Source organism: Podarcis vaucheri (genome assembly GCF_965113315.1).
Source record: "Podarcis vaucheri genome assembly, chromosome: 7".
Classification (NCBI taxonomy): Eukaryota; Metazoa; Chordata; class Lepidosauria; order Squamata; family Lacertidae; genus Podarcis; species Podarcis vaucheri.
In genome coordinates, this window is record NC_138765.1 from 92,374,818 (window position 1) to 92,396,763 (window position 21,946).

The 21,946-nt window shown below is 46.0% G+C and overlaps 1 protein-coding gene across 6 annotated transcripts in view; it reads right to left on the bottom strand.

The window, feature by feature from the left end:
- The window catches only part of TET3 (tet methylcytosine dioxygenase 3), a 109,707-nt gene that overhangs the window by 44,432 nt on the left and 43,329 nt on the right, over nt 1-21,946 (bottom strand). Inside the window, exon 1 of one of the 6 annotated variants that reach the window (XM_082229672.1) lies at nt 8,758-8,886. The exons of the other annotated variants lie outside the window; for them this stretch is intronic. The gene's annotated coding sequence lies outside the window, so the exon portion shown is untranslated. Of the gene's footprint in view, nt 1-8,757; nt 8,887-21,946 lie in introns of those variants that run through there. 6 annotated transcript variants of the gene reach the window in all.

Genomic DNA, 21,946 nt, shown 5'->3' on the forward strand with positions numbered 1-21,946 from the left:
ATTCCTGAAACAAGCAGGGCTGCCAGTGTTCACTGGGGTAGCTTGTGCACAGGCAGGAAGGTGGGGGTTGTGGCTACTTCTGGTTGACCACAACACTGGCTGTGCCTGTCCTGCAAACCCCACATATGTCTCTAACCTAGGAAATGTTATAGGCTGCTTCCCTGCTAGGTTATATTGCAGCCAGTTAGAGCCTGCTCCCAACCTATTGATGAGGCCTAATGCTGTGGAATTCAAAATAATGGGAAAGTCAGCTTCAGCGACTTTGACCCTTCGTAGCTTAGCATTCCTCCACATGTGCCCAGATGAAAGACCACCTGGCGGGACAGACAGCTTTCATCTGGGTTCCAAAGAGGTTCACTGTCCCTTGCCTATGCATTAAGAGCCTCATGCTCTACCAGCCAAGCTATTCAGAGACCTTGAACATGTACTGGTCACCAGTTTTGTTTCTGAGCCAATAAGAAAATAATCATCAGGACGACCAAGGCAGTTTCCTAAGTAAAGCCTATTTCAGAATCCTAAAAGCTGAACTGATCCATGAGTTGCTTTTTGTTTCTCCTGCAAAAACCATGTGGGGAAAATTCACAATTGATCAAGTGCCCTGAAGGTTAGGAGGAAGGGCCATTGCTCCTCCTTTGAATTTCATACTATAATACTCCAACACCAGTCATACAAGCAGTCTATTATGTCCACTAAACACATTGCCAAGAAACATCTGAAAGCCATTTCATTAGAAAGAAACTTGTTGGTAGGACCCAGAGGAGGCGCACCCCTCTTCAAAGCCATCACTTCAAAGCACAGGCATAATTTTTCCCCCAAAAAAAGAAAATGAAACAACTACAAGCAAAACCACTGAATATTTTCCAAGTTAAGATTATGCTGTAGAGAAGCTATCAAGTGCTGGAAAACTATTCCAGGTTCCAAAAAGCCAACCTAAAACATTTCAGGAGTAAAATTCATGGGCTCCTCTCCCTTCCTTTGACAATTTTAATCAAGTTTATCATGGCTTTCAATGTCCTTGCAACTAAGCCTGTTTCAGTTGATAAGGCAGGTTTAGACTTTCTAAAAGTCTTTGACAAAATCTCTCACCAGAAGGTATTCATGAAACTAAAGTAGTCAACAAAGGGCAACAAAAGAGGAATGGTATTTTGTGTGTGTAACCAGGAAAGAAAGAGAAGGCATCAGTTAACTTCAGCAGCTCCTCAAATGAACAAACTTTTTGGGAGAGAAATGCTCCCTTTGTTTCACTCCTCTTAGTAGATTAATTCCCAGTTCAAAAATTAAGGTTGTGGGGCAGCCTTCAACAATTTGGACTACAGCTCCCATCAGCCCCAGCCACCAAGGCCATATGATGCTGGGATTGATGGAAGTTGTAGTCCAAAAGATCTTCAGGATCCCAGGTTGGTGAAGGATGCTGTAAGGCAGGGGTTTTCAACCAGTGTGCTGTGGCACCATGGGGTGTCTTGAATGATAGTCTGGGGTGCCGTGGGCAACACTGGCCTCTGTCCCTCTTTCCTTCCCTCCCTCCTCTGACGCTCTCCCGCATCTCTGCCTCCCAAAGGCTTGCACAGCTGTTTGTTGCAGCAGCCCTGGCTACAAGCTCCCCAGGCGAATGGTGCCTCTGGGGCTGGCCAGGGGTGCTTCCCAGGCCTCTGAGGGGCAGTGTGAAGAGGCACCTCTCTTTGGAGCAGGGGGGCAGCTCAGAGACCAGGGTGGCAGCAGTGGCTGCCTGGAGGACTCCCACGGAGAGGAGGCTGAGGGAACACTCCACAAGGGAGGGTGTTTGAAAAGGGGTGAGAGGCTGCCCGCTCTGCAGGCAAGAGGTGACCTAACTGGCCTCCTGAGCCCCATAGGAGTGCCATAGAAAGAATGCAGTTGGTCAAGGGACCCATGGACTCAAAAAGGTTGAAAGTCTCAGCTGTAAGAGAACTGAGGTAGCATAGTGGCTGACACTGAGCAGAGATACAAAGACGGGGAACAGTGGAAAAACAGCATCCTGGCTCCCACAGTCAAATACTGTGGAGCCCTGACCATCTGCAATCTAGGACTAGTAATACAGATCTCTACCTCACACCACTGTTTTCACAACATGATAATGTATGTTCAGTGCCTTGAACGTGATATATTAGGTATCATCTACTATAGAATATATTATTGTCTGCTCTCTTCTGTTTAGCAGTCCCATGACTGCTTTTTGCAATTCAGACACCACACCAAACCACAGTGTGAGTGTAATTCGAACACTGGTTTCTGATTCTGGTTTACCAGCCCAACACAAGCCATAGTTTATCATTTCCTTTATCACAGTGAATCAAGTTAAGTTGCCTGATCTATGTCTGAAATGAGCCTGTGTAGATGTAGGAAAGGTTTCCCTCTGTATTTGTGATTCAAAGAATCATAGAATTATAGAATGGGAAAGGATATAAATGGTCATCTAGTCCCACTCCCTGGAATGCAGGAATTTCAACGAAAGCATCCATGACAGATGGCCACCCAACCTCTGCTTAAAAACCTTCAAGGAAGGAGAGTCCACAACCTCCTGAGGGAGTCTGTTCCACTGTTGAACATCTCTGTCAAAAAGTCCTTCCTAATATTTAGTCAGAATCTCCTTTCTTGTAGCTTGATGCCATTGGATAAAACCAGCTTGCTCCATCTTCCATGTGACAGCCCTTGAGATATTTGAAGAAGGCTCTCATATCTCCTCTCGGTCTCCTTTTTTCCAGGCTAAACATACCATTCTTCCTCATAAGACTTGGTTTCCAGACCCTTGATCATCTTGGTCCACATCCTCTGCACACCTTCCAGCTTGTCAATATCCTTCTTAAATTGTGGTGCCCAGAACTGGACACAGTATTCCAGGTGTGGCTTAACCAAGGCAGAATACAGTGGTACTATTACTTTCCTTGATCTGGACATTAGACTTCTGTTGATGCAGCCTAGAATAGTGCTAGCTTTTTTTCTGCCACTGAATCACACAGTTGACTCAAGTTAAGCGTGTGGTCTATTAAGACCTCTAGATCCTTTTCACATGAACTACTGACAAGCCAGGTGTCCCCCATCTTATATCTGTGCAGCTGGTTCCTCCTGTCTAAGTGTAGAACCCTACATTTGCCCCTACTGAAATTCATTTTGTTAGTTTTGGCCCAGTTCTCCAATCTGTTAAAGTCATCTTGAATCTTGATTCTGTCTTCTGCAGCATTAGCTACTCATCCTAGTTTGGTGTCAATTGCAAATATGATGATCATCCCCAAAATACAACCCAAGTTGTTCATAAAGACGTTGAACAACAATGGGCTCAGAGCAGAACTTTGTGACACCCCACTTGTCGCTTCTTTCCAGGATGACAAGGAACCATTAGTGAGCACTCTTTGGATTCGGCCAGTCAACCAGCTACAAACTGTCCAGCCCACAGCTTTTTCCCCTGCCATTCCTAGTTTTGCTTGATTCCTTCAGTTCCCAAGCCAAGCAGGCCCAATTCAAGGTGCTTATGTTGCCATTTAAAGCCCGGATTAAGCCTGGGGAAGAAACATCTGAGAGAAAATCTTCTCCCCTATCACACAAGCCATGTTTTGAGATCAGTGGGAGAGACTCTCCTGGTGTTTCCAAGATAAAAAAAGGTATGTGGTGTAGGCATCTCTGGGACAGCCTTTTTGGTGGTAGAGTGACCTCGCCACAGAGGTGTGTAGCTTTGTATTCTTTCAGACACCAGATCAAAACCCCATATTTTTCACCAGGCTTTCAGTGGCTGATGGGGTCAAGTCATTTTTATGGTGTTTCTAACTATGCTACTTCTATATTTTATGAGAATGTTTTAATGTTTCCATTTATTATGTTTGTTTTTGTAAACCACTCTGTGACCAGTTTGGGGGAAGGGTGGTATATAAAAACTTTTTAATAGTATAAAATATATAACTACCTAGTATTGTTTGTTTGCTTGTTTGCCTGACTGTGCTGCCTCAGCCACCATATTGTTCCAGTATTATTAATCTGGAGAAATCCTAGCTGAGCTGATATATCTAATTCTTTCCATGCAGCTTATTCACTGGGGTGGAGAAGCAATTCATGTAGGTGCCAGATTTAAAAGGTGGGCTATGAGTTGGCCTTTGGGGCATGAAGGGAGGAGAGATGAGAGAAGATTATCCAGGGGACAAGAGAAGAATGAGGATATGTGGTTTTGGGAGTAGTAAGCACATGGTTAAACTATGGAACTCACTCCCACAGGAGGCAGTGATGGCCAATGATTTAGATGGCTTTTAAAGAGCACTGGACAAATTGATGGAGGGCTATTAATAGCTATTAGCAATGTTGGCGATGCTCTGCCTCCACAGCTGGAGGCAGCAGTGCTTTTGAATTCCGGTTGCTGGAAACCACAGGAGGGAAGAGGGCTCTTGTGCTCAAATCCTGCTCATGGGTTTCTCACAGGCATCTGGTTGGCCACTGTGAGAACAGGATGCTGGACTAGATGGGTCACTGGCTTCATCCAGCAGGCTTTCCTTTTCATCCTCACCTGGAGTACTGTGTCCAGTTCTGGGCACCACAGTTCAAGAAGGACACTGACAAACTGGAACGTGTCCAGAGGAGGGCAACCAAAATGGTCAAAGGCCTGAAAACGATGCCTTATGAGGAACGGCTAAGGGAGCTGGGCATGTTTAGCCTGGAGAAGAGGAGGTTAAGGGGTGATATGATAGCCATGTTCAAATATATAAAAGGATGTCACATAGAGGAGGGAGAAAGGTTGTTTTCTGCTGCTCCAGAGAAGCGGACACGGAGCAATGGATCCAAACTACAAGAAAGAAGATTCCACCTAAACATTAGGAAGAACTTCCTGACAGTAAGAGCTGTTCGACAGTGGAATTTACTGCCAAGGAGTGTGGTGGAGTCTCCTACTTTGGAGGTCTTTAAGCAGAGGCTTGACAACCATATGTCAGGAGTGCTCTGACGGTGTTTCCTGCTTGGCAGGGGGTTGGTCTCGATGGCCCTTGTGGTCTATTCCAACTCTATGATTCTATGAGGTACAAATCCAACCTCTCTCCCACCCTGTGAACCCAAAATGCTATTTGGGATCAACTTTATTTATACCACACCATCCAAGTTACTGTGCAAAGAAAACAGGTCCTAACCTTGCAGAACATATATTTAAAACTTGACAAAGGAAGGGATAGGAGATCAAGGAAGGGAAAGAATGCCCATTGGTTACAGCTACATGGACTTTTTAAAGGTTTCAGTGGGTTGCAGAGACAAATAACTGTGCCAAATATGATGATTATTATGTGTCAAAGACTTCCGAGAAAAGTCATGGGGGTGTTCATGTAGGTGAACTATTCCAGGAACAAACCTGCCAGCAACTGGTATCATTAGGCAGCACCCGCCAGGGCCCAAACCTAGCAAGGGGCACACCATTCACTATGGCTGCTGTTCACTGGCTACTCACTTTCTCCCTCTAGCCCAGACAACAACAGCCACCATCTCTCTCTCTCAGCACAATCCTCACCACCACACACAGGGAGGAAGAGAGAGCAACTGGCAACAGGCAACACCACTGTAGGACTGCCTTCAGATGTCTTTTGAAGGTTATATAATTACTCATCTCTTTGACATCTGATGCGAAGGCATACCACAGGGTGGGCACCACTACCAAGAAGGCCCTCTGCCTGGCTCCTTGTAACTTCACATAATCACTGTGAGGGAACTGCCAGTAGGCCCTCAGAGCTGGATCTCAGAGTCCGGGCAGAACGATGGGGGTGGAGACACTCCTTCAGGTATACTGTGTATTTAGGGCTTCAAAGGTCAGAACCAACACTTTGAATTGTGGTCAGAAACATGCTGGGAGTCAGTGTAGGTCTTTCAGGACCGGTGTTATATGGTCTTGGCAGCTGCTCCCAGTCACCAGTCTAGCTGCCACATTCTGGATCAGTTGTAGTTTCTGAGTCACTTTCAAAGGCAGTCCCACGTAGAGTGAACTGCAGTAGCCCAAGTGGGAGATAATCAGAGCATGCACCACTCTGGCGAGACAGTGCGCAGGCAGGTAGGGTCTCAGCCTGCATACCAGATGGAGCTAGTAGACAGCTGTCCTGGACAGAGAATAAACCTGTACATGGACAGCTGTGAGTCCAAAATGACTCCCGGACTGTGCACCTGGTCCTTCAGGAGCACAGTTACCCCATTCAGGACACCCACCCACCCTCTGTCCCCCAAAATAATATTTCTGTCTTGTTGGGATTCAACCTCAATCCATTAGCCACCACCCATCCTCCAACCACCTCCAGACACTCACACAGGACATTCACCGCCTGCACTGGTTCCAATTTAAAGGAGAGGTAGAGCCGGGTATCATCCACATATAGGTGAACACCTAGCCCAAACCCCCTGATGATTTCTCCCAGCAGCTTCATATAGATGTTTAAAAGTATGGGGGAGTGGACAGAGCCCTAAGGCACCCCACAAATGAGTGCCCAGGGGTCCCAACACCACTTTCTGGACATGAGCCAGGAGGAAGGAGCAGAACCACAGCATAACAGCACCCCCAGCTCCCAACGCCCCTAGACAATCCAGGATACCATGGTCAATGGTATCAAAAGCTGCTAGTGTCCCTAGCCCGCTGGAGATCATCAACCAGTGCAACCAAAGCAGTTTCAGTCCCATGATGAGGCCTGAACCCTGACTGGAAGGGGTCCAAATGGTCTGCATCCTCCAGATGTGCCTGGAGTTGTTCAAGTGACCACCCACCTTGCCCAAGAATGGAAGATTTGAGACTGGGTGATAATTGGTCACAATGGCCAGGTCCAAAGATTTTTTTTTAAGAAGCAGTTTAATAACCGCTTCTTTAAGTGGGTTCAGGAAGACTCTCTCACAGAGGGAAGCATTCACCACCCCACAAAGCCCATTGCCCAGTGCTTTTATGTCGTGTTGGGAGTGGGAGCACGTGTGTCTACACCGCCAAAGTGTTCAGGGGAGGAGACATTGTTCAGTGGCAGTGTACCTGATTAAAGAACACATGAAGAGACTGTTGGATCAGACCAACAGCCCGTCTAGTCCAGCATCCTGTTCTCACAGTGGCCAACCAGATGCCCCCAAGGGAAACCCACAAGCAGGGCCCCAATGCAAGAGCCCCCCCTCCCCTCCTATGATTTCCAGCAACTGGTATTTAAAAGCAGACGCCTCTGACTGTGGAAGCAGAGTGTAACCACAATGGCTAGTAGCTATCAATAGCCCTCTCCTCCTCCATGAATTTGTCTAATCCTCTTTTAAAGCCATCTAGATTGGCGGCCATCACTGCCTCCTATGGGAGTCAATTCTACAGTTTAACTCTGTGCTGCATGAAGAAGTTTGTTTTTTTTCAGCTGTCCTGAATCTTCCAACATTCAGGTGCAACTGCATGTGGACAAACACCAGGTTGCAAAGCAAATTCCTCCCTCAAGAAGCAGGAGCAGCAGAAATAAAATGCATCCCCAATTATGCTTGCAGCCCATGTTAAAAAAAGAAGCAGCAAATTTGAGTCCAGTCTTGGCAACAAGCTGGGGCAAGTTTACCTTATCCTGAAATCACAACAATCTAACTTAGGCTGGCCAACTTCTGAAATGCTAGATAAATACACCAGCTTTTATGGAACGCTGCTGATTTTTACAAGTATTATTTTTTTGCAGATTAAATTTGCCCATTTTTGTTAACCCATTCCTGTGTTTTCCAATCCATTCCTTTGTTCTTTCCCAGCACAGCAGTAGCAGCAGGGTCTGCCAGAGCCTTTTGTGCATTCATCCCCCTCCCACCCAGCTCCCTTGCAAAAACTCCATGATCCGAACAAACCCTTTGGTTTCCTCTCCTCCTCTGCAAACAAAGATCCCCTGGAGGACATGCTGGTCCCAGAGCAAGGATCATTTATGTGGCATGCACTCCCCTGCTTAAATGTTCCTGGATGAAGCAGCACCCCAAATACCAAGTCATCCTAATGCTTTAAAACAAAACATTTTCCCCACCACACTTCACCGTGGCTTGGGGGGAAGGAATAGCAATACAAGAGGAAAATCAAAGTGGGGAGGGGGATCACATATTTCCCACCCCACCCCCAACACAAAAGGCTTACATTCTTTTAGAATTTAAAACAAAAAAATGTAAAGAACTCCCAACATTAAAGGGAAAATGACCTCAAGGATTTTGGCAAAGGTTTCAAATCCAACTTCAAAAAGTTAGCAGCCATTTGTGGTTTGATGCAATTATGGGAAAACTCCACTGCAAAGCTGCAAGGTGCAAAAAAAGCAGTAAACCAAAATGACAGAGTAACCTCCACACCACGAACTGCATCTGCCTCCCTACATACTCGGCACAATTCACTCTCTGGGCTCTGTCTGCAGATCTTTGTGCCTCATCCCCTTCTGCACAGCAGCACTGCCATGATTCAGAAACAGCAAGCAAAATATTGACAGAGGTTCGCGTTTCACAGGGCTTCCAAAGCGCACTCAGCCTCCCCTAATGGTGCCCCAATTTTCTCCTCCGCTTTAGCTACAGTGCTGCAAATCCTGTTTGTTAAAAATGGCATGTGTGTTTGCTGCCTTACACACCAGATTTGTGAACTCGGCTTACAGGAGGGCAGCCCAGCCTGTGTGCAGAAAAAGCTGCCTTTGGCTAAGTGCTCTGTGCAAAGAACAAACCAGTCAATCGCTTCTCCAGCGAGCACAAAGAAGGAGACAGACAGACATCTTGGAAAACTGCAGGCAAGAGAGGAGAGGGGGAGAAGAGGGGAAAACAGCACAAGGAAGCACTTACATTTCCAGAATTCGCCAAGAGAGAACCAAATACGGCGAAGGAGAAGAAAAGCAAAGCATGGAGGAATCCCGAGGAAAATGAGATATGCCACAACTGAAGACCGATTGCAGAGGAGGTAACAGTGATCTAGTTATTCAGCCTACACAGACCTCCCCCTCCCCTCTCCGAACAGCTGTGGGGGCCATTATCCCTCCTGCACATTGCACGTACATCCCCAGGATGGCTGCAGTGCTGCATAGAGTCAGAGAGGACTGGATTGCTGCAGGAGACAGGAAGAGACTTTTCCCCCCTGGAAGGGGTGGGGGAAGCCACACCCCAGCAGGCTTGGAGGAGGAAGGCCTTCACCTTTCCAAAAGGTCTTTTGAAAATATGTATTTTTTGAAAGAATAAAATCTAATTCCACAAACTGACGTATGCACAAGAAGTCGCCCACTCTTCAAAGCACTGCGTCTTGCAAGTGCTGTGTTTTCCTACTGCAGACATCTACAAAACTACCTCAGATGACCCTCCTGACCGTTCTGTTAAAAGGAACCAGTTGCGCTCGCTGCAACAGAAGCGCGGAAACATGGCTGTGGCCAATTGCAGCTCCCTCCCCCCCCCATCCAAGTACTACAAGTCTGACGTCAGAGCATCGTCTCATCCTAACGAAATCCCTTCCAAGGTAAGCGCAGCGGAAAACCTGCCTCCCATCCCCGGTCTCTCTTTCGTAAATGATCCCTCTGACGCGATCCACAAGCCCCCAGTACTGCAGAGACATTGCTCCTCCTCTACATCACATGGTCGCATCTCCAACCCCGTTTCATGGGGCATGCGGTCCTGGGTCACACGACTCCAGGCTCAGTTCCTCGCTGCTGGTGGGAAGCGCCAAGTTTAAGGACAGCAAGGGGGAAGTGTTAGTCATCACGCTATGGGAGTGACACGTTTTCCCATTGCAGCCAATTAGAAGCCAATCAAAGTTTTTGTTGCATCAAAGCGTCAAGTTGTTACCCATCAAAGGCTACTTACCTTATAACACTCTAGTAAGTGAAGCTTTTGAGCACACAAATCTTGTTCTACGTTATGTTCGTGCTCCGTTAGGAGGAAAGTATCGCCTCTATTATTAACTGTAAGGTGTCTCATACAATATAGGGCTCAGACTGGGAATATCTCTTTAACCATTTCAGAGCACATTCTGAATCCCCCATCTTGAAGGGCAAGAATAAATGTCACATATCCATATGGTTCTAATAGACAACAACTATATGACGTTTTGGGACGTGGGTGGCGCTGTGGGTTAAACCACAGAGCCTAGGACTTGCCAATCAGAAGGTCGGTGATTCAAATCCCCGCAAAGGGGTGAGCTCCCGTTGCTCGGTCCCTGCTCCTGCCAACCTAGCAGTTCAAAAGCACGTCAAAGTGCAAGTAGATAAATAGGTACCACTCCGGCGGGAAGGTAAATGGCGTTTCCGTGCGCTGCTCTGGTTCGCCAGAAGTGGCTTAGTCATGCTGGCCACATGACCCGGAAGCTGTACGCCGGCTCCCTCGGCCAGTAAAGCGAGATGAGCGCCGCAACCCCAGAGTCGGTCACGACTGGACCCAATGGTCGGGGGTCCCTTTACCTTTTATATGACGTTTAAGCTCATTACTAGAAAAGAGATCCCAATTAAACATCAGGAAGAACTTTATGACAGTAAGAGCTGTTCGACCATGGAATGGAGAAGGTGGTGGACTCTCCTTGGAGGATTTTGAGCAGAGGTTGGGTGCTTTAGTTGAGATTCCTGAATTGCAGGGGTTAGACTAGAAGACCCTCAAGGTCCCTTCCAACCATATGATTCTATGTGAAGTATCTTAACCATTTCAAACCCCCAGTCAATTAATGAATGAATGAGGTGCACAAACCCAATTATTCAGAGGCCAATCCTTCAGCTTTTGACAGACAAAATTAGAGACGTTCTTCTGACACCCTAGTTCACATACCAAGGAGAACCGCAAGCACATACATATAAAAGCATTGTTCCATGTGCTGTATTTATCATGTAATAGCATTCACTTATTTACTGGTTATCCCTGCCCTGATTTAAAAGCCAAGCAGGAGGCCCACTCCCATTTCACAGCTGGCTTGAAAGAACACAGACAGGCAAAACCTGCCTAAGAAAGACAAAAATGAGATGTGTGTGTACATGCTCCAATTCTGGAGCTCCACCCCCCCAAAAAAAATCTTCTACAATCCTCTGAATAAATATTTCTGGTCTTCTTCCGAAGTGTCAGTGTTGCTAAAAGGTATTTTAAGAGTTGTTTCCTACATTTGCACACAAACCCGTCTTGAGAACTCTGGAAGGACTTGGCTATGGTAGTGAGCGAAAGGACTTGGGCTATGTGGCCTTGAAACAATCCCCTCCTTCACCACATGGCTCTAATCAGGAGCAAGCTTGGAACCACAGCTCTGAGGCTGAACTAAGTCTGTTAATAGCTCACTTATTTATTTATTTTACTTTTTTAAGGGCACATGCAAATACTGAATCACACACACACACAGAGAGAGAGAGAGGGAGGGAGAGGGAGAGACTTTGGAGCTGCCTCAGCAGGTTCTGAGTCTTTAAAGAGCCAAAGAGCATACCTGCCAACTCCCCAAAAGAAAACAAAGGGAAATTAAACATTATAGTGGGCTGGGACTGCACCAGCCGGTTTTGATATTACACTCAGACAAGCAGCAAGCAAGAGACTCAAGAGGCAAATGAAAAATAAGCCACTATGAGGACTGCAGATGGGAGGCAAACCAAGGGCTGTGGGTTTAGCCACTGGGGCGGGGGGGAACCCAACAGGCTCTTTCCCAGAAACAGAAGCTATGTAAAAAGAACTAGCCACACACAGGGGCACCAGCTCCGGGGGGCTAAGCCCTTTTGGCCACCACTCCGAATATTATTGGAATAGGGGCTGGGGCCCCTCAATGACCAAAAAGTGCAGGGGCGAAGCATGGAGCCCAGCATGGCACAGCTCCAGTAGCTGGCTCCTCCTGCCACAGAAAAGTGAGGCATCTGCCTTAGTGACAGGATCCCACAGGGGCAGCAGATCCCAGTGTCAATCTCCCCACCCCCCCTTTATTCCTCGTGGAGAAGCAGGGAAGGGGGCACCATTTGGGAATCTGCCTCAGGTGCCCTGATGGCTCTTGCTGGACAATTTGTATCCAACACTAATCAAATATGATGCTGATAAGAATTTATCAGTGCCATGACTTCCCCAGCCTGAGCTCTGCGGTGTGTTCCACTGAACTCCTTTGTGTTAGCTTTCTTCGCCCATGGTTTTTCACATTGTTCATGGAAGGTGGAAAGAAGGCCATGAGCAGCAATCCTGTTTCTGAGATGGACCACACTCCTTGAACTGTTCAATTTGCTTCGCTGGCCCCGCCATGCTCTCACCACAGAAAGGCTTGCAAGTTCACGAACTGTCCAGCAACCTCATGCAACCTCAGAAGTGTGCAAATGGAAGGAGGACAATGTTCTGAAGATACCTGAGGAAGAGTAACTGCAAACAGAGTATAAAAGCATAGGGCTTCGTGTCCCCTTTGCTTGTCACCATAGCACAGGGAGAATGTTTTCAGACGCCTGTGGTTAATCTGCTCCATATGCTTTCCAAAAAAAGTCTGGAAAACTCAAAGCAGCACAAGCAACTGGCCAGAGCCCCAAGCCCCAAAGAGTGCAGTCACTGCTATGCCCAGTTCGCATGCTGGGCATCTTCTCTTGGGCAACAGATGTGCTCCAGTGAAACCCAGAGAATACTGGAAGTTTCATGATGCTGGGCATGAGTCAGTGCTCTTCCCACATGACCAGCTGCCTGCACGTCTGCAGGACAGGAGCCTAATCTAATCTTGGTTTCCTCCTTGACCCAGGGCAGGATGGTGTGGAGCTTGCATGTGTACACACACACTCTCTCTCTCTCTCTCTCACTCTCTTAAGTTTCTGCATGCCTGCTGCTCAAATTCTATGGCAAGAAAAGCAAAATTCGATGGCATGATTTCTTACGTTGCACAATTTCTCTGGCTTTTTTGTGTGCGTAAAGGAGAAATCCCTCTTTAAAATGGTGTTTCCTATATATACCATAACAAGAAGAGACTATCTGTAATGGAAAGGGCATAGGTTCAGGGCCAAAGTATATAGATGGTGCATGAGTGCATGTCAGTCTTCCAATTTTATTTTATTTTGTAGTGAAAATGCATCCTTAATTGGAAGAAAAAGAACAGTAGAAAGGAGGGGCTGCTAAGTCTGCTCCCTCTTGTTCTTTCTCCACTCAAAAGTGCCTTCCAAACTGCTCTTTTGGAGTGATGTGGTGGAGGGGGGAGTCTTAGGCACTTCACAGCCAAAGGAATGCACATGGCAGATAGTTAACTCTTGATTGTCAAAGATAACACAGTTGCTTCTACAGCTCTGGATGCCTATCTATGCACACCAATCTAGCATCTAGGCTACTATTCCTAGGTCAACACTAGGGGTTGGCAAACTAAGGCCTGTGGGCCAAATCAGGCCCACCTGGGTCATAAATCCAGCCCGCACCCCACACTGCAAAACCGAGACTCCCAGCGATGGCGAAGGGAGGAAGAGGCTGAGCGACGGCGGCTCTGCCACTCAAACGCCGCGCCTGGTTTAGCTCAGCAGTGTTTGATTGAAAGAGGAGCCACCGCTTGGCCTCTTCTTCCTGTCACAAGGAGACAAAGGTAGTGCCCACCGCCAGCTTCTCCCACCTCGCCACCTCCCGAAGTCCGCCTTCCCTTCCCCGCCAGCTTCCACCTACACCGCCAGGAGACGCCACATCTCGGCGTGTAGCCGCACACTGCCCTGCCGCTGGATGCATGGACACTAAGAGCCCTAAAGACACGCTTACTCACAAGTAAGCAGCAATTGTTTCAAGGCCACTTATTCAGTGCCTGAAGAACTGCTCAACAGTGGCGTAGCGTGGGTTGTCAGCACCCGGGGCAAGGCAAGTAATTTGCGCCCCCTAACCCGTGGATTTGCGCCCCCTAACCCTAACCCCCAGATGTTGCGCCCGGTGCGACCGGGCCCCCCTGCACCCCCCACGCTACGCCACTGCTGCTCAAGCCCACTGAGATGAAATGCGCTACAGATCACGCCCCTGGGAAGGTAAGCACAGTGGCTGGCCCCCCTCGCCTCTTCTTCCAGCAACAGGGGACCACCACCCTTCCACCAGCTTATGTACCTTCCCCAGATGGGCTGCGCACATGCAGCCACAGACTGCGCCTATGTGAAAACTTCCTCTGCTCATCCCTTTTCAGTCCCCTCCTGATCCTGGGAGAAAGTGGTGCAGGAGAGGTTGGGGAAGCACCTGGCTCGACTCTTGCCTGACCTGCCTCTTCCTCCAACCCATCCCATGCTCAACCTCCAGCTCTGAAGTATCCCCTGGCTCCAACTCTTTCCTCCACAAATCACTGGCACCCTCTCCCGAGTCAGACTCCAGCCCCCATTCCCCTGGTGCACACTCCTGCCAGTCCCTGACAGGAGAGCACTGATACAAGCTCCTCCACTGCTCTTCATATATTTATAATACACTCTCTGTATTAAAACGGAAGGATTCGTGCTTGTTCTTTCCATCTTGTCCCATCCTCTCCCTGGAGAGTTCAAAGCCTTGAGATCTATGGAGGAAACGATTCTTGTGGTTTTGTAAATAGGCATTGTCCATTGTGTGGCAATGTGGTGTCATTCCAATTGTGGAGCTCTCATCCTCTGGAGGTGTTGTTTGTCTCCTTCACTGACAATCTTCCGGTGTCAAGTCACATGTTTTTACCCAGACCTTTAGGGGGGAATGGATACATAAATGTCCCTTGGTTTTCCTTTATGTCACTGTTGAGATGTTGGAGAATTTTCACTGTGAATAATATATATTTTAAATAACTGTGCCATTTGTATTGTGTGTTGTTTCATCTGAGTGTTTCACAAACCACTCTAGGTTCCCAGTGTCACATCTCACTTGGTCATCAGTTCCAATATCTTTAGATTGCAGCAACACAAGAGAAAGTTTGGAATGAGATCAAGAAAGATGTGGAGATTTGGAACAGAATGGACCTTTCCCTGATGGGAAGGATAGCAGTGATAAAGATGAATGCACTACCAAAGATGTTATTTTTATTTCAGTCAATACCGATAATAAGTAATCTTGTCTGCTTCAGAAACCGGCAAAAAGATATTTCTAAGTTTGTCTGGAAAGGGAAAAAGTCTAGAATAAAATATAAAATACTTATAGATATAAAAGACAGAGGAGGCTTTTCCCTCCCAGACTTTAAACTGTACTATGAAGCAGCATGTATTACATGGATTCGGGACTGGATTAAATTAGAGAAAGATGAAATGCTGGAGCACAATAATAGATCTGGTTGGCATTCATATTTATGGTATGGGAAAGATAAAAAAACGCAAAGGCTTTCATAACCATATAATAAGAACCCAAACCCCATGGTGGCTTTCGCCAGTGGAGGCAGCTGGATGACATTTAGAGAATTATTGATGGGGGGGGGAAGGGTTGAAACTAACAGAGTATGAAGAATTGAAAGTCTTTTTGTAAAGTTGGCTACATAATAGAAAGCTGAATGAACAGTTCAAAGAGAGGTTTTGGTTACATAGTTTCAAACTTTCAAAAAGAAATTATCGAGAGTGATACAAAATTACTTAAAAGAGGTATAATCTCCTGCTATATGGGGAAACATTGGATGAGATGGTAAAGTCAGCACAAATAAAGTGGGCTCAAGATCATAAAATACAATTTGAAGACTGGGAAAGGATGGGGAAGCTGAATTTAAAATTTACAGACTGTATTTTACTGAAAGAGAAGTATATGAAAATGATGTATAGATGGTACATTACACCAGTGAAATGGCTAAAATGTGTAAGACGGGATCGAAAACTTGTTGGAGACATAAAGAAAAAGATGGTACATTTTATCATATGTGGTGGGAATGCAAAAAGGTCAGAAATTATTGGGAAATGATATATAATGAATTGAAAAAAATGTTTTAAAAGACTTATGTTAAGAAACCAGAAGCATTCCTCCTGGGGATTTTAGATGAAGAAATAAGAAAAGACAACTGGAAATTACCGTATTTTTCGCTCTATAACACGCACCCGACCATAACACGCACGTAGTTTTTAGAGGAGGAAAATCCGTAGGCATGCCGCCCGTAGGCATTCCCTCCATAACACGCACAGACATTTCCCCTTACTTTCTAGGAGGAAAAAAGTGAGTGTTATGGTGCAAAAAATACGGTATTTATGTATGCAACAACAGTGGCAAGAATTTTACTAGCACAAGCTTGGAAGGCAGAAGAAACCCCAACGAAAGAACAATGGCAAGAGAAACTCATGGAATATGCAGAATTAGCAAATTTACATGAAAAGGACAACAAAGACTTTAAAAGAGAATGGGAACCATTTACAATATATATGAAGAGACAACATGAAGAGTTGGGACTCATTGGCAGGGTTTGAGTAAACATTCACAAATGTATAAAATAAAATAAAAATAGATGTAAATGTATTAGGAATAAATTGGGGGAATAATACGCAGCATGAATAAATTGAAAGTAAAACAAAGTGGACGTATGAGGGAAGTCCATGGGAGTGGGGCAGGAAAAAAATGGAAGATTGTTAGAGAGGTATTTCGTAAAGGCTCCTAGACTACTTCTGCTATGGGGGAGCTATATAAAATAAGTAGGTAAATAAATATGGGGAAAGCAAAATGTCACTTGGAGAAGGATCTGAAATATTTTCCTTGAAGCTTGCAGAATTTACTTTATTCTGGGTTGTTTCATTTGGTGTTTTAATGCATTGTAAAGAACATTAAGATTTTTCTTTGGTATGGAAATGGAATTAATATAATAATAATAATAATAATAATAATAATAATAATAATAACTTTCATTGTAAAAAAAGGCACCCCGGCATTTCATTGTGAGAACTGGAACCTAGGTTTAAGGTGCCATTTGGTGACTAGCTTATATATTTTAGTTTCTAACACTGGTGGGAAACTCACAAGCAGGATTTGAACACAAGAGCATTCTCCCCTCCTGTGGCTTCCAGCAACTGGTATCCATCTGCAGAGGCAGAGCAGAGCCATCCTGGCTAGTAGCCATCAATAGCCCTCTCCTTTATGAATTTGTCTAATCATTCTTTAAAGCCATCTAGATTGGTGGCCACCATTGCCTCCTTTTACAAAAGGGATCAGACAAATTCTTGGGAGAGGAGGTCTATCACACACGACTCAAGAAGTGGAAGCAGCAGGTCTTTTATTACCTGGAGAGCAGTGCTGGCAAATGGATGTTGCCTTCACCCCCTGCTCCTCGGTGCTTGACTAGACGGACCTTTGCTAATATCCAGCAAGGCTCTTCTAATCTGCTAACACCAGTGTTGAGGCTGCCCACAAAGCCAGCCCAACCTCAAGAACAACAGTCTACAGAGGTTGGGAGGAATTCAGTCTAATCTGCTAAGCAGATTGCTCTGCCTGTCGTTTCTGCTTGCCTAACAGAATCATCTCCCATCTTCTCATCCTGCGTGCTTCTCCTGGGGTTCTCTCCCCAGAGCCAGTTTGCAGGAGGTGGTGGAGGGGAGTCGTGTTGCGCTAGCGGAAGTCCCTGTGTACGCTTCCACTGGTGGGGCTCATTATCTGAATCCCACCCCTAAGCATGCTCATGCAAAACATCTCTGGTGGTCTCCATGCAAGGCCCCTAATTTTCCAACAAGAAAGCCCCTCTGCCACAAACTTGGAAAGTAGCTGGGAGCCAAATGATACTCAGGTTGATAGATGGACCCTTATTTCAGATCAGTCTTGCTGTAAATTGCATCATGCGCACAAACCTTCCGGTGACAAAGTGAAACCACGATGTCAGAGAAAAGGGCTGCCAGGGAAAGGAAGTGTCTTCAAGAACACAGCCATTCATGCTGGTGCCCAAACCGTAACTTGAACTCCCCATCATAGTAGCCACACAGCGCACAACAGAAGCAAGTATGTCCAGGGGGGAGCCAGCTGGCAGGGCAAACCCTGTGGCTTTCCAAGCTCCTTGGAGCAGCTGTTTGAGTCAGAACCTGATGGAGCAAGTTCCAAGGGAATGAAAAGACTTGGAGTCAGTCCTCTTCCTTACATCTAGACCAGCTGTCTCCCCTAGCAGAAGCACTCTTAGCTTCTGAACTCATGTTTCCAACACTTACTCAGGGAAGGGAATGAATGGCTTAAAACAAACCATCAATTCTTCCTCTGGCTACGCAAACACTTGGAAGTGTGGCTATACCAGGTTAGCAGTAATGGGGGGGGCAGGGAGAGAATCAAACAAAAGTAGTAATGGGGGCCTTTGAATGACAATAATTCTGAGTTCAGACACCCCCCAAAATAACAGAAGAGCCTCCAAACTTGGATCAAACAATTCTTGAACAGCAAAGTAAAAATGTTCTAAATCAGTGGTTCTCAAACTTTTTTGAGCCACAGCCCACTTGGTTCCATAAACTCATTCCCTGTGCCTCCTATCCTATCCAAAGCATTATTCAGAATAATGGTTTGCATTGTCCACAAAGGCAGTTAATAACACAAAAAATTTAAAACATCAATTAATTGCACATTTATGCAAAATCCAATTAAAACTGTTTAATTAATTCAACAAAACTAATGAACTTGATCCAATGACACAAACATTTCAAGTCTGATAGTCATTTACACCTCCAGTGCCCTCCTGCCACCCCCTTGCCTCTTAGTGTCCCTCTAGGTAACCCTATTGCCCTCCCCCGCAGGGGGCACTACCACTCAGTTTGGGAAACACCGCTTTAAATAAATGATTTCCTAATATTTAATCTGTAACATTTCTGAACACAGTTACTGTATACATCTACATAGGTCCATTTTCCAGGTTCTCCCCGCAGTGTGGCAGTTACGGTCCCCAGAAGCAAGCCCCCTACCCCTGCAAAGGGGTAAATGTATGCAAAGACTACTAGCATGTCCCAAACTTTTCCGTATCATTCCAAGACTTCTGGCAGCTGTGCACTTTCCACACTGTTTAGCTCCCAATCCTCTTAGCCAATCTTCACCACTCTGATGCCCTCCAGATGTTTTGAACTGAATCTCCCATCAGCCCTGGCCAGTATGGTTCAAAACATCTGGAGGACACCAGAAACTGCACAGATAGTATTTGTAGCAAGTCAAGAGGGCCAGGCATCCTTATTGCTGTTTTTATTTTGAAATGTATATCCTGTCACCTTCACTCAGTTCTCAAAACTGCTTCTGCCATTAAAGCACACAGAAATCCCAAAATCCAAGCACAACAACAATATAAATAAGGCAGAAGGGCAACCAAAAACAACCAGTAGCAAAGCAGTCGGTAACAGATCCACCCTCAAGGAAAATATTATTGTAGTCCAAAATTCTACTGTATTCCACCACCCCCTCCAATACAGCCGGAGCACAGAAACCTTCTGTATGATCCGCCATAAAGAATAGACCATAGGGTGCCACCACTGAAAAGGCCCTTGTCCTTCAGTCTGGACTCAAACAAGGTCAGTACCTGGATTAGACCCTCTTCACCTGATGACATCAATGCATTGCAGAGCTCACAGACAAGGCGGGAACAGCCCTTAATCTATCACGAACCCTGGCCTGCTTTTTAAGGCCAGTACCAAAAATTCTGAATGATAAGCTATTTCAAACAAGTGTTGCACTACCTCTGGGTCATTCACATCAGAGGCAAGGGGACACCATTTGAACCAATGTTGGTGTCCAAACAATCTTCAAGCCCCACATAGAGTCTGTTAGATCATGTGGTAACTGATAGGCTAGGCTACTGTATCACAATGGTCCTGTTAGCCTTGTTTAGAAGTGGCTGAAGTTGACGTACCGACCAATGTACAGAAATGCATCCTGAAATGTTTTTCAGCTTTGCTCCCCCATCACCCCAGACACACACAAGGGCACAACCCCAGTTCCAAATCCAGCTGATCCAGAGAGGTTTTTGGAGTCCCTCTCCCCTCCCTGCCCCCCCAAATCAGATGCCTGGCATACTCATCCAGTTAAGTATTTGTGTGGCTCTTTCACACCCAACCTTTTTTCTAAAGCCAGTTTCTCTGCTACTTGAAACACAGCTCCAGGAAAGGAAGGGGGAAGGGACTGTATGACTGTCACAAGAGACAGCCAATTAGCACTCTTCACAGCCGGCTTCTATTGGAAACAGGAAGAGCAGTTTGCCTGAAAGTTGTCTTCTCTGAGAAAGTTGTAGCTAGAAAGTGATTCACGACAGACTTGCCATTCAAGCCATGTATGTCTGTGTGCCTACACTCCTAAGTTATAAAATTCTACCTGGGCCTTCAGGAGCAGAGTCCCAAAATGCTTTCCAATCTTCAACAAATAAGAAACTTTAAAAAAGAGATCCAATTGACTTCCAAAACCATGTACAAACCCCATAATTTAAAGTTGAGGGGCTCTACTAGACAGGGTAGTACTCTGGGGCCAGTACCAATGCAAAAATTTGCAATGCTCAGGTTGTCTTTGAGTCTGACTTGCATGGCAGCGCACACCTGAAAACATCTCACTTAAATGGGCTCCTGACACAATTTGCTCGTGAGTGTTCCTACCAGGATTGAATGACAGAATCCACTTCCCAATGAGACATCCCCCGCCCATGTGCAACTACAAGATTTGCTCCTGAATCAAGCACATATATCTTTGCAGAAGTACAGAAGTTGAGGCATTCTCTCAGCTAGTATAATTGGCCCGCCTGCATAGATTAGCTTCTTTCAATAATTTGGAGAAGCACATGTCACATCATAGGAACAGTGCTCGCTGAACTTCCATTTACCATCTCATGGCTACAGAGAAGGCAAAAGGAACCTTGACATATTTTGCTACTTACTCATCTTCAACTGGTTCACATATACACTTCACCTTGGTGAAGAGCAATCAGATATGTGCACATGAAAATCATGTGACTGGGACAATGCAGACGTTTATGAGGGACAACAGATCTGCAAGAGCCCATTGGCACACAAAGGTTGCCACTTCATATCCTAGCCAGAAGCAGCAAACATGCTTCTGGTTAATCCTACCCAAAATACTGGCCTGGAACCTACTTCTGGCACTGAGTAAATGTAATGCAATATGGACAAGCACTATGCAAAAGCTATGTAACTATCTAAGCCAGCCTCCCCCAACCTGGTGCCATCCATATGTTTGGACAGCAATACTCACCAGCCCCAGTGAGCACAACCATGTGGTATTGTGTGGGAGAAAGCCCAGGGTGGTTGGGCCTGATGGGAATTGTAGTCCAAAACATCTAGAGGGCACCAGGTTAGCAAAGGTTGTCTTAGGGCAAGTTGTATCAAGTGAGACCTGTTTACTTTCTCCACTCCACTTTCCAAGCATGTCCTATAATGTGAATCATATTTGAGGTCACATGAATGGGATGTATTTACTAGATCACAAGAACTTGATCTCAAGTCATTGCTTGATATCAGACTGGAAGGGAAAGGAAACTTTTAATGGGCTGACACCATGCAATGGTGGTTGTTTCAGCGCTATTGGTGGGCCTCTGCTACACACACAGCTGCTAAAAAGTCCACCCCCTGCTTTTTTAAAGTGCTTTTCAACATGATCTAGGCATTGCTGGCGGGGGCTGATTGAAGGTGTAATGTAAAACATCTGGAAGCCACAAGGCTGAAGAAGGCTGACATGGGCATAGTCAGGATATTTGTTAGGGGAAGCAAGCTTCTGTCAGGGGGGCAGGCTTTTGTTAGGGGGCAAAACATCAGATTTGTATTGATTTTGGGGGGCAGCTGTCCCCTCCTGCCCCCCTTGGCTACACCCATGAAGGCTGACCTAAGCAAAATGGGTCTACTGAATTAATCTAAAGAGCACCTCAAATGCCAGGCTTCTAAGAAAGACCACATATTTCACAAAAAGGTCTCTAGACCTTTGCCAAAAACTCACCCAAGTTTTAATTTGCATGTGTTCAGAAACACACTGTGTTCCTGATGTAAGGACAGGTACAGCCTGGTTTTGGTACCCAAGCTAGCCAATTCAAGTGACACCTCCCCTCAACTAATGAACACAAGGCACAAATCAGTTAGGAAAAAGACCCCCTCTGTAAGCCCCACGGAAAGGAGCACTTCTGTGTTCTTGCACAGCCATATCAATGTCCATGACTTCCAAAATCCAGCACCTCTGATAGTTGCCTCCCCTT